This window comes from Bradysia coprophila (assembly GCF_014529535.1).
Source record: "Bradysia coprophila strain Holo2 chromosome X unlocalized genomic scaffold, BU_Bcop_v1 contig_39, whole genome shotgun sequence".
Classification (NCBI taxonomy): Eukaryota; Metazoa; Arthropoda; class Insecta; order Diptera; family Sciaridae; genus Bradysia; species Bradysia coprophila.
In genome coordinates, this window is record NW_023503329.1 from 2,971,222 (window position 1) to 2,982,886 (window position 11,665).

Consider the following 11,665-nt stretch of genomic DNA (forward strand, 5'->3'; position numbering starts at 1 on the left):
AAAATCACCATCTTTAAGAGTGTTTGGTTTTTGGTTCGGGTGTTAGTGTTATACTTTTTACTGTACATATACGACTGTACGACTGTTAGTCGGATAGGCATATATACGTTGCAATAAATGTTTAGCGAACGTGTTTTTCGAAAATGATCTCGGTAAATTGTGATTATCGAATTGGAATATAATATTTTTATGTCTTGTAGAAAATTTAAAAAAAAATTAATGTTGCAGTGACTTAATATAATGAACACGCATCACTGTCACATCATTATAAAATGTAAATTTCAATTTAGACTACTAAATTTCAGATACGATATGCTAACCTTATAAACCGCATTAGCATGTCCCCATCACAATTATATCGAATCTAATCTAATCTAAGAGTTTCCATCAAAATTTTTCACTAAGTCCTTTCTCACATAAAGACCAAATCATGCAAAAACCTTAGTCGAAAACGAAAATCATGACAAACATTGACGACGACAGAGACATTAAAATTGGTGATACTGTCATTGAACGAGTCGACAGTTATGTGTACCTAGGTCATAAATTGAAGTTGGGTCTAGACAACCAAACTGCAGAAATACAACGTAGAATTGGTCTTGCATGGGCAGCGTTCGGAAAACTGGCTAATTTTCAAAAGCAAAATGAACAATAGTCTGAAACGTAAAGTGTTCGATACGTGTGTCCTTCCTGTGCTCACATATGGAGCGGAAACGTTAATGTTAACAAACGAAAATAAATTAAGAGTGGCACAAAGAGCCATGGAACGGAGTATGTTTGGAATTACGCTCAGAGATAGAATGACAAATCAATGGATTCGACAACAAACAAAAGTAGTTGATGTCATGGAAAGAATAGCATCTTTAAAGTGGAGCTGGGCGGGACATATTGCAAGAAGCACGGACGAACGTTGGACCAAAAAGATCATGAACTGGAGACCACCTAAAACACGACCTAGAGGTAGACCACCAGAGATATGGAATAATGGTATAAAGAGAATTGCCGGCGCAAATTGGCAACAAGTTGGATATTTGTTTGATTCATATTCAAAATGTTCTTTTATTCCAGATTTGATACTATTTTCTCGACTAAATTCTAATGTTTTCTTTATAAAGTTCATGAATGTTCTTTGTTACTACTTTAAATTAATTCAATTCCGTTAAACAATCAATAAATGCATTGTTACTTGATACTCATTCGAATTGATTACAAAAAATGAACGAATTAAGATTTTAGAAATAAAATCCTCAAGAATTATCCCTGCTGTCAACTGACTAAATATTCAATACAATTTTCAAAGACACAGGCAATTTCATTAATAAATCGAAAAAGTTGAAACCTTAACTACATGAGTAAGTGGAATGACCACCAGATTTCGCTTAACAATAAAATCTGAAGACTAACCTATGACGTTGTGGCGCGGTCACAACGGAAAAGGGATGGAAATAAACATTTGCCGAAATTTTCCTAATTTCCAAAATTACGAACATTTTACATAATTCGGAGATTTTAATACGTAGCCATTAAGATCTGATAGCAAAAATGTTTTGTTTACGTTTTTTTTTCACCTTCAATTTTATTGCCACTTGATGTTTGTTGAGTTATGCGAATATTTTCACTGCAAAACATGTAATTTTATTTATTCGAAAAATATTTCAAAGTAAACACCCCCCACGCCAAAACACCATTATACAATTAATCGTTACTAGACCCCAAATGATTACAAAATAAAAACAAAATAAAAGAAAAACTTCAGCCGCAAAAAAATAACAATGAATGGTGGAAAAAAGAAAAGAAAAACGAACGAAATAAAATTGAATTCCATTTTTCCTCGGAGGTGGGTGTAATAAATAATTCCCTGTTTATTATTCATATTTTTGTATTTATACAAAAAATTCCGAAATATTTAATTTTCCTTTCTCATTCTTGTTTTATTATTTCTTTTTTTAAATATTTCCATTGAATTTCCAAAGAAACATTCACCGGACGATTATGTACTAAAAATTTCCACCATTCCCCAAAAATAAAGAAGGAAAAAATATTTATTATTATTGTAATATGTGTATAGTGTTTTATTACGTTTTGATTAATTCATTATTTCCCTCCCATTCTATTGCTCATTTTTGTTTCTTTGCTATTGTAGAGTGTAAGGTATAGCTTTTTTTTCACCCGAAAGCATGTACATTGTACACTTTGTGTTTTTGGATGTTTATGTGTAGATATGCTATATGACTGAGTCCATGGACAAGACGAATTTGCTTTTTTTTTACAATTTCGTCTTAATAATGGTTAATCAATTTTATAATTTTTGGTCAATTATAGTGCGCAGCGCACTCCTTCGAAAACAATTCATTTTCAAAAAAAATAAGTAGAATACTTTGCAGGTATAAAATAGGCGAATGTCTTCCGCCAGACTCATGACAGGTAAAAGACAGAAACAATAGTAATAATACAACGACGACCATAATTGCTGCATTTACACAAAGTATGAGAAAAAATAGAGCCATATCACGTCTACGCAACGTATTTCTCCTATAAAGGTGCGTGTTACTTATAATTGTATATAAAAAAAACCGCGCGAACGGTTGGAATTATCCATATATAGATATTCTGTTCATTAAAATTCAGATTGTCGAAAATATAGGGGGTGCTTAGTACAGTTATGCAGTCAATACAAAACAACAACAGTTTACTATAGAGCTGTGCATAGCATCATTCGTCGACACAGAGAGAATTTCCAGCTTAAAGCTCTGGGGCCCGATCAGATTTTTTTTAAGAAGTAAAATGTCAATAGTGAAATGAAATAGATTCTTAAAAGAGGAGGCGCACACGTTGTTTCTAACGAAACCACGATATGAGAGTATTAAATTATTTTGAAGCGTGAAGTTAAATAAATAATGACCCCACATTTCCTAACTGAACTTCGAAATGAGTTTTATGCTTTTTTAAACGGCAAGTGTATCGCAACAAAATCATTAAATCTGTTACTTCAATGTGTTTGATACAGAATCTATCACTTCAATATTTTTATCATACATTTCCCAATATTATAAGAGAACACTAGAGCTCATCGCTTATTCTTGTTTACGCTATCGATAGCAGATGACTGTCCGTTTTTACAAAAGTTAGCAATTTCTGTGAAACCTTTTTTGAGCCTTTATAAAGTTCAGTGTTCACCACCAAACACCAGATTTTCTTCTGTGTACATGAGAATGGTGTATTATGATTTTGAAGGTACTTTCAGTTTGTAAAACAAAGCAAAAGTTATTTATGAATACGCGGTGTATAAACAAATCATACAATAAAGAAAGGTGTGAATGGCATGCGAACTACTCATATATCACCCGGAAAATTTGCATAAAAACAGAGTATTCTTTGTATGCCTACAATTTTTTTTTTGGTAGTGGTGGTGGGTAACAAAGTTTTTTTTGTGATTTACGGGGATTGCGTTTTTTGGGTTTCTTTGGGAATTCATCTAAACAAACGCAATCCTATTTATGAGCCTATTTATAAAATGGCCTACATTTGTTGTAATTTTTTTTTCCATTCTTTCTTTACATTCATTTTTTTGGGTAACGGAAATATCGTGGAAAATTAGCCATTGGTTAATTAATTTTCACTAACGAGGTGGGCGATGCGTGTAATTATGTAATTATGCAATAATTAATAAGACTTTTCAGACATTTTTTTTTGTTTATAGGGAGGATTTATATTTAAAAAAATGGGAAAGATTCGGAAGAATTTTTATTTTGTGGAAGTTTTGAGCTTTTGATTTTTTAAATTAACTCATCACACCCACCTAATTGAGTAATGTTAATCGTTACCATATAGTAAATATTACTGAAAGGAAGGTTTTGAGTAAGAGCTATGAAAAGTGAATTTTTCAATCAATTTATTTCGTATCTGTGCGGGCTACAGATCTCAGAGTTGTGAGCTTTAAAACGTTTCTGATATTTTATCTCGAAAATAATGTGAACAAGTTTCAGGTTCGATGATAACGAACGGCATTACTAAAGTTACCTGATAATGTGTTTGGTGATTGGTTAAAACTATGACTGCCTGGTCATTTCTCTGATTTACTAACGATCAATTTATTTTTATGATTATGATTGGAAGTCTTCCCATTTAAAACAAAAAGAGATAAAAAGGTCCTGAAGCAATGGGTATCTTTCAATGATTAGAATAAAACGAGTCTCACGAATCGAATCTCAAGTTAGACCAACTTCTACAAAAAATCCGCTGCTCTCGTCAAGTAGGTTTGTTTCTTTTTAGGTAGACAATTGGAAACGATACTACGACGCTGGCTGGCTAGCAAATAAATAAGTTGCATCTACCAAATTGCTTTCATTATTGTAAAAACTAATTTTTACTTTTGAAGTTGACTTATCTACTGTATTTAGTAATCTATGCCTACGCTCTAACATTTGTGGATTCTGTGATATTGTTTTAACATTATTTGTAAATTCTGTCAACTGTACTAGTAAGACGTTACATAAACGAATTGAATAAAAAATCAAGTAAGGCATCACCTTAAATGCACCGAGGACTTCCAGTCTTTAAAGCATCGTTAAACATCTATTACTTCATTCGTTTGGTCACACATTGTTATAATGATACAACAATTTTTTTTATTTTATTCGGAATAATCATCGACAGCATGTTTGCCAACTGATGATGAACGATTACAAACGATTAACAATCAAACTCTTAAAAATTATAAACAGCAAATGAAACCCGATGAAACTTAGAACGAAAACCAACTATCACTACAAAAAACTTGAATAAGAAAAATAACGATCGCGTCTTAGCAATACTGAAACCAATCTTCATCCAACTACCCGGCTATGGTATCAGAAAACATATGAGCCAACAGCGAATTTCAGTTCACAATCAATTGATAGAGACTTGATCAAACGGCGATGCGTGGCCCAATTGGCTCGCGGGTCAACTAAACGACTAAAATTGTTAAAAATCCTGGACAAATTGCAAACCGGCTCGAAAAAGCCGTAAAACGTGCGATGAGTCGGAACGCGCAAACACTCATGAAAACGGAGGGACCTGGAAGGTCGGTTAACGACGAACTTCAAAGCGAGGTCGGGAGCATCAATACGACCGCTGAGAAGATCATGCACGAAAAATGCGCACAGATTTAGCCTTCGCCTGGACAGAGTCTCGATCCCGAGAGTTTTACACCTAGACACATAGGAGGGAAGCCTGTAATAAGCGTCTCTCCTAACAGTCCTACGGAGGGCATAAATGACAAAGTTCTTTTGTATCGACTCGACCTTGGCTACTCTGTCGGTTTGCCAGGGATACCATACAACCGAGGCATACTCAAGATGCGAGCGAACGAGTGCACAGTAGACACTAACAAGCGCTCTCAAGTTGGTGAAGCCGTAACACATTCGTTTCACGAATCCAAGCATCGAATACGCTTTCGATACAACATATTCAAAGTGAAAATTAAAATTGAGTGCACAGTCAAGAAAGACTCCAAGATCGCGAATAAGCGTCACACGTTCCAAAATGGAAGCGTCGATACAGTAGTTGAAGAACACTGGATCTCTGGATCGGTGGAAGGAAATCACCTTGCACTTATCAACATTTAGCGGAAGGCGGTTACGGCAACACCAGCGGCAGAGTGCGTCAAGGTCACGCTGAAGCAACACACAATCGAGTATAGAGCTCACACGAAGAAATATCTTCAAGTCATCAGCAAACAACAGAAACTTGGCCGAAGCAAACACTGACGTGACGTCATTGACAAAAACAATAAACAAAAGAGGACCAAGGTGACTACCTTGAGGAACTCCTGACGTAACGTCAAACGAACGTGACTTCCAACTCGACAACTTCACGTATTGGGAACGACCACTCAGGTCGCACAATGCTAATCACACAACAAATGGATAGATACATCTGATAATTTGAGCTCGTAAAACATGTAGTTGATATCATTCCCTTCAGTGGCTGCGAAGGATCTGTGGGTTTCACATTATTCCATCCGAAAATTGTAACACTTCTAAGCAATTAGCATATAAAAGTGGGCCCTGAGTTCCTGAATTATTATTTCTTTCTGTAAGATCTAGCCCACAGCGTCCTACTATTATAGATAATTCTGATGGACTAACTCCGGGGACGTAGTACATAGTACATAGTAATGGAAAAGACATTTCTTTTTGTAAGATCTTAGATGTCCAGTTACGAGCCGTCTAGAACAAATGCTAACGTTTTATTAACATAAGATACAATGTTTCAGTTGCGAGATCATGGTCCTTTGTTTCACGTATTCCTCATTCTCGAACTGATTTTTTTTCCGTCATATTCTATCCTTTCGGTTTGATTTGATTGGAAGAATTTTTTGATTTTTCTGTTAATAAAAGGGATAATTTCCCACAAACATCTAAACGAATTGTTTGTGTTATTGTGCACTCAAAACAAATTATTTGAAGCAAAGAAGAAAAAAACCTATGAAAACTTCAAACAAACAACACAACAAAAACCCGAAGCAATTTAAATTTCGATCCCGCGTTTTATATATATAATATTTATGTTGATATTGTTAAAGAGGTTTCAAATTGAACAGAACAAACATTTAATTTTTGTGAAAGAAAAAAAACTTTTTTTTTTGTTTTGATTTATACGCTACCTTTCGAAGTTCCTCTGACTCGAAAAATAATATTGTTGCGTGCACAAAACATTAAAGAGTTTTTCAAAACTAATAGAAGGAAAAACAATCATAACGTCCTACAAAAGTGCATATACACTTATACACGAATATAATGTAGCTTTAGCGCTGCAACACATTTATTACCACATTATATTTTAAAGGTAGGTATGTCTAGCTAATCATCTATGTCTGTTATGTGTTCAAATGTATTATATTCAGTAAAATAGTAAATCTCTCGGCTTATACATGCTATAAAACATAAAAACAAACATGATTTTTTTATATTATTTTTGGTTAAACAAGAAAACTTGAATTTAATATTTGTTAATAATAGGAGCAGTTACACGTTTATACAAACACTTTATTATAAACAAAAATTTGTGGAACTTTTTTTTTTGTTCTTTTTTTTATTTTAATTTTATTTGATTGTTGAAAATGTTTTGTTTGATTTACCACGCCACAGGTATTTTTAAAAATCCCTTAAATGTGCCTAAATTATAGGCCATATGGTATTACGTTTTTACGATGCCAGAGCGAATAAAAACAGACGTGAAGATCCGAACGAAAATGAAATAAATTTCGGTAAACTTTTTGTTCGTGTGTTTGTGTGAGAGAAAAGAAAACAAGAAGAAATAGATCACCTCAGGGTATTCAAATACCTTTTTCTTATAAAATATTCTGACTCGCCGGTTCTTTGTGCTTTTTGAACATAAAAAAAATCGTCTTCTCTTTTACCGAAACCAAAAATAAGAAAACTTTTTTTTGGAACTATATATATATGAACATAACCATCGTCTTGGAAGTGTTCTCCTCGCTAGCTGTGCTTCAAAATGAGATCAACATAATTACTGTTTATAGTTTTTCTTCTGGTTCTTTTCGACCATTCAGTTTCTGTGGCAACCGATATAGAATCGGATTCTTTATATCAATATAAAAGGATTTGAATATTTCGGAGTATATTTTCGGTTTTTAATGTGGTGTAGATTATATCAAGGCATTCTAATACACCTAATACAAGACGCTGTAAACATTATATCTGAGATTAACACTTCTAACACGTAAACGCTTTTTCACAGCATTAATCATTTTCGGGTTCGGCGAAAAGGAACATTTGTAGGAAAGTTCTGTTTTTTTTTAAATTTGTTTTTTAACATTTACAATACCAGAGCAGCGGTGATGTTAAAAGAGAGTTGTGAAATGACGGAAATATAGTTATTTGCGATGCAACTTTTTTGTTGAAAAAGTTTGGCAGCACAATAAAATTGGCAAGCAGAAAAAGATTGAAGCAGCTGCATGCCATGCTACGTGTAATAAACATAACTTGTAAATTGTGTGCATTTAACATTTCACATACTTCAGTACAAACATCATCGAGTCTTCTGCTTCTCTTGCTTAAGTATTTATAGTAGTAGTAGATTGCCACAAAATCTTTTACTTCGTTAGTTTTAGCATGAAATTATGCTATATTAGTGGGCACAAGGTAGTGATCATCGCATACTTTCGTCGCCATTATTGTTAACAGATAAAACAGCGAAGAAATTGCTAAAATAAGTGAATAGCTGGTTTATTGGAGTTATCACTTGATATTAACATAGACATATTAATATAAATGAATTAGAAGTTCGACTTGCCTTAGTTAAGAGAAACATGTTGTTAGACACTTCTCAATAAACACCAGAAGTGGAACCAGTGTGTGTGGAACCATTATCAACGGATCAGCGTATTTTCAATGACTTAATCAAATTCAAATGAATGACTGTTACTACCATTCGAATGTTAAAACGAATGAAGTAAAAGATTTTGCGATGATCACGAGGCTACATTCTCAATATCTAAACTTACTGCCTTACCTACTGAACTGCTGTCGATATTTGGATCATGTTTGGATAAAAATTCCAAAGTCTTATGTCGTCCCAATTAATCTTTGATGGACCTGTGTAGCCAGAGAGGTTCACTTTTTCTTACATTTTTTCCCAACTTTTCCGCATTTTGTTTTCGGTTGTTGTAAGTCATCGACAGTTACATTACAATAAAATCATTACGGAAACATAAGAGAACAATTAATAATGGAGGCAACATTTAATAGAAATAGAAGACAATCCCGACTAAATTGATTTGATTTTCTTTCATTCAAATAACTTTTGATGGTAACGACATTACACAACCAATTACCAATCTTCGCATGGAGAGTCACAAAAATAAATTCGACTTTCCCATTTTGAACGGTTATATACGCAACAGCACGACAACAGCATAACGTAAAAATTTCTATGGAGGAACAATAATTCAACCTTTTATCAGAAGTAATTTGATTTTAATGTCCGGAAAATTTACCAAGACCTTTTTGTTGTGACAATATTGATACTATGGCAAATCTATCATAAGCGGAACTGACTGTAACGGATTGACATTTCTTTAAATATTTTTTTTTCGTTTTTCAACATTCAACCGTTTGTCCGATATTCAATTCTTTTTAACACGTTAAATTACTTGTTTATAATATGGGAAAAATGCTGAAGGCAGGAACAATGGAAGTAAATTTATTATTTACCGCTGTCAATTTTGCTTTAACGACAATTACATCGCCTTTACAGTAGGGGAAACAAATAAAAAATTTATTTTCGCTACTATAACTACAATACAAATTATGATTTTGTAGAACTTACATGAGATTAATAATTTATCCGATGTTATAGGCGAAAAATTGATTGTTGGAAATGTGAGTTATAAATATTCTTTACATGCTACATGCGTCAAAAACCGTACTTTCCTTTCCATGGTTCAAACACTACTTCGGCGTTCTCAGCATGTAATATCGATTACATAACTCGGGATAAAAATGAAAAGTCTCGTTTTCGTGTGTTTATTGACCACGGCTACGTCTCGGGCCAACAAAATTCACACTAAAACTCTACTTTCCATTTTTTATCCCTTGTCTTCTAAAATACTGTCAAATAAAATTAGTGCTGAGCAAATCAGTAACTTATGAAGAAAAATATCTGGAAATGTGTGATGAGGGATTCTTTGATATGAGGAATTTTTCGATGTATATACGGCTCGACAGCGCTCAGCACAAACATGTCAAAACTGACTTCGGATACATTCGCTTTCCGGAAGTGGACGATACGGATGAAAAAGGGTACATTGAAAAGTCATAGTGCCAAACACAGTTTTTAAACCGATTTGACATGGACAGTGGATAGAAGGACGTTAAATATTCAATTCTCCTCAACGTTTCACAGTCATCACAGCTCCGTACTCCAAATTACACCGTTATCCACAGATTACAGGCCTAGACTGGTGATATGAGGCGACTTGGAAAATCACGCGTAATTTTATTGAATTTGCTTTGTTATCGTCTTTCAATGTGGCTTGTTACGAGAGAGAAACCACTCTTTTTTATGGGTGTGATTACCATGATTAGCCGGTAATTAAAATGATGACGAAAGAGTGATTAACCAGCATTTAACCAGGTGAATCGTCACAAAACTACAATTAATCGTGAAATATTGTGGTTAATTATTGATCACTAAAAAACCATGCGTATATTTATCAGGTTGCTGATTAACTGATTAGCCATGTTAATCACAAATGAGTGGCTTCTTTTCGGCTTTTTACGACTTTTCTTCACTCTAATCGTCTTCTCCTACATTTCTCAGGAGCGCTTTTTGGAAGTCAGTTCTGTCCTGATAATAATGGCGTGTATTTTCTCGGACAGTATGTTTTGGCAGTAAATTTATTATTTTCGCAGTAAATGTGTGTTTCTGCAGTAAACGTGAATGCGAGGGTTGGACATTGTGTTGCACTAATTTCATTGATTGAACAATTTGATGATTGTTACCAAAATTTGTTGCATTAACTTGTAGATTTGAATGAAAAGAGGGTATCATTCTATTCACTCAATTAATTAGTTCTGATGCGAATTAAAACCGTTAAAATTCTTGAAATTTCATGGAACTTAACGGTCACTTTTTCGATATAATCATCATTCACGAATGTCGCCTAGATACTAGAATCTAGTAGATACTGAAAAACGGGTCAAAACAATTGTAGAAAAATCATCTCTGTGCAGATGGAGTTATAACAGTGACACGGAAAGGCTAGATTATTGACAGTGGTCTTGAGTCCAGTACATATGCATAACTCTCAACAATCGACTTGAAACTCAGATTTAAAAAAAAACATAGAACCGCGGGTTTTCTTTACCTTAAACGAAATTGTTTAAAAATCAACATAAGGAAATCGTTGGAATTGGGGCATTGCACAAACAAAAGGAATTAAAATATGGTTAATCATATGCGTTCGTACGTTGAAAATGAAAGGAAACAATTGAAGAAAAAACCAACCCAGACTTCAGAGGAAAACCGACAAAAACAACAAAGACGTGGGTATTCTATCTGGCATTGCTAACAATTAATGTAATGGTTGTGTTGTTTTTCCGTTCAATGTGCATTTTAACTAATAATTACTTGTTTATGGGTCAGGCATTCGAAAGAAAAACGATATACACCAGCCAGCTAAATATTATTCGGAGAGAAGCAAAAAAGAACGGAAAGGAACAAAAAGAACCCAAAAAAAATTGACATTTAAAAAACAATAATGAACGAAGAAAACAACTGAGTAACATCGAATGAAATAATTGTAGGAAAGAATTGATCGAATTGATATTTATTTTTGAAATTAATATAAAATACTTGCCATTGTTCATTCATATTTATATTTCGATACACGCACGATTCGATCATTTTTCTTGCAACTCGATGAAGAAGAAGAGAGAAGGAGAGGTGAACACAAAATAAAAATTGGTAAAAACTTTACTTTATTCAGCTTTTATAATGGACTTATAAGTTGCGGATAAAGTTAATTTAAAATCAATTTGAAGAATAAGAAAGGAAGAAAAAAAAAAGAATAAAAAACAAATATGTTTTTGATAAATGGATTGGTTTTGATTTTTATATAAGCATTACCATCGAAACTATTGTTAGGTTTAACACC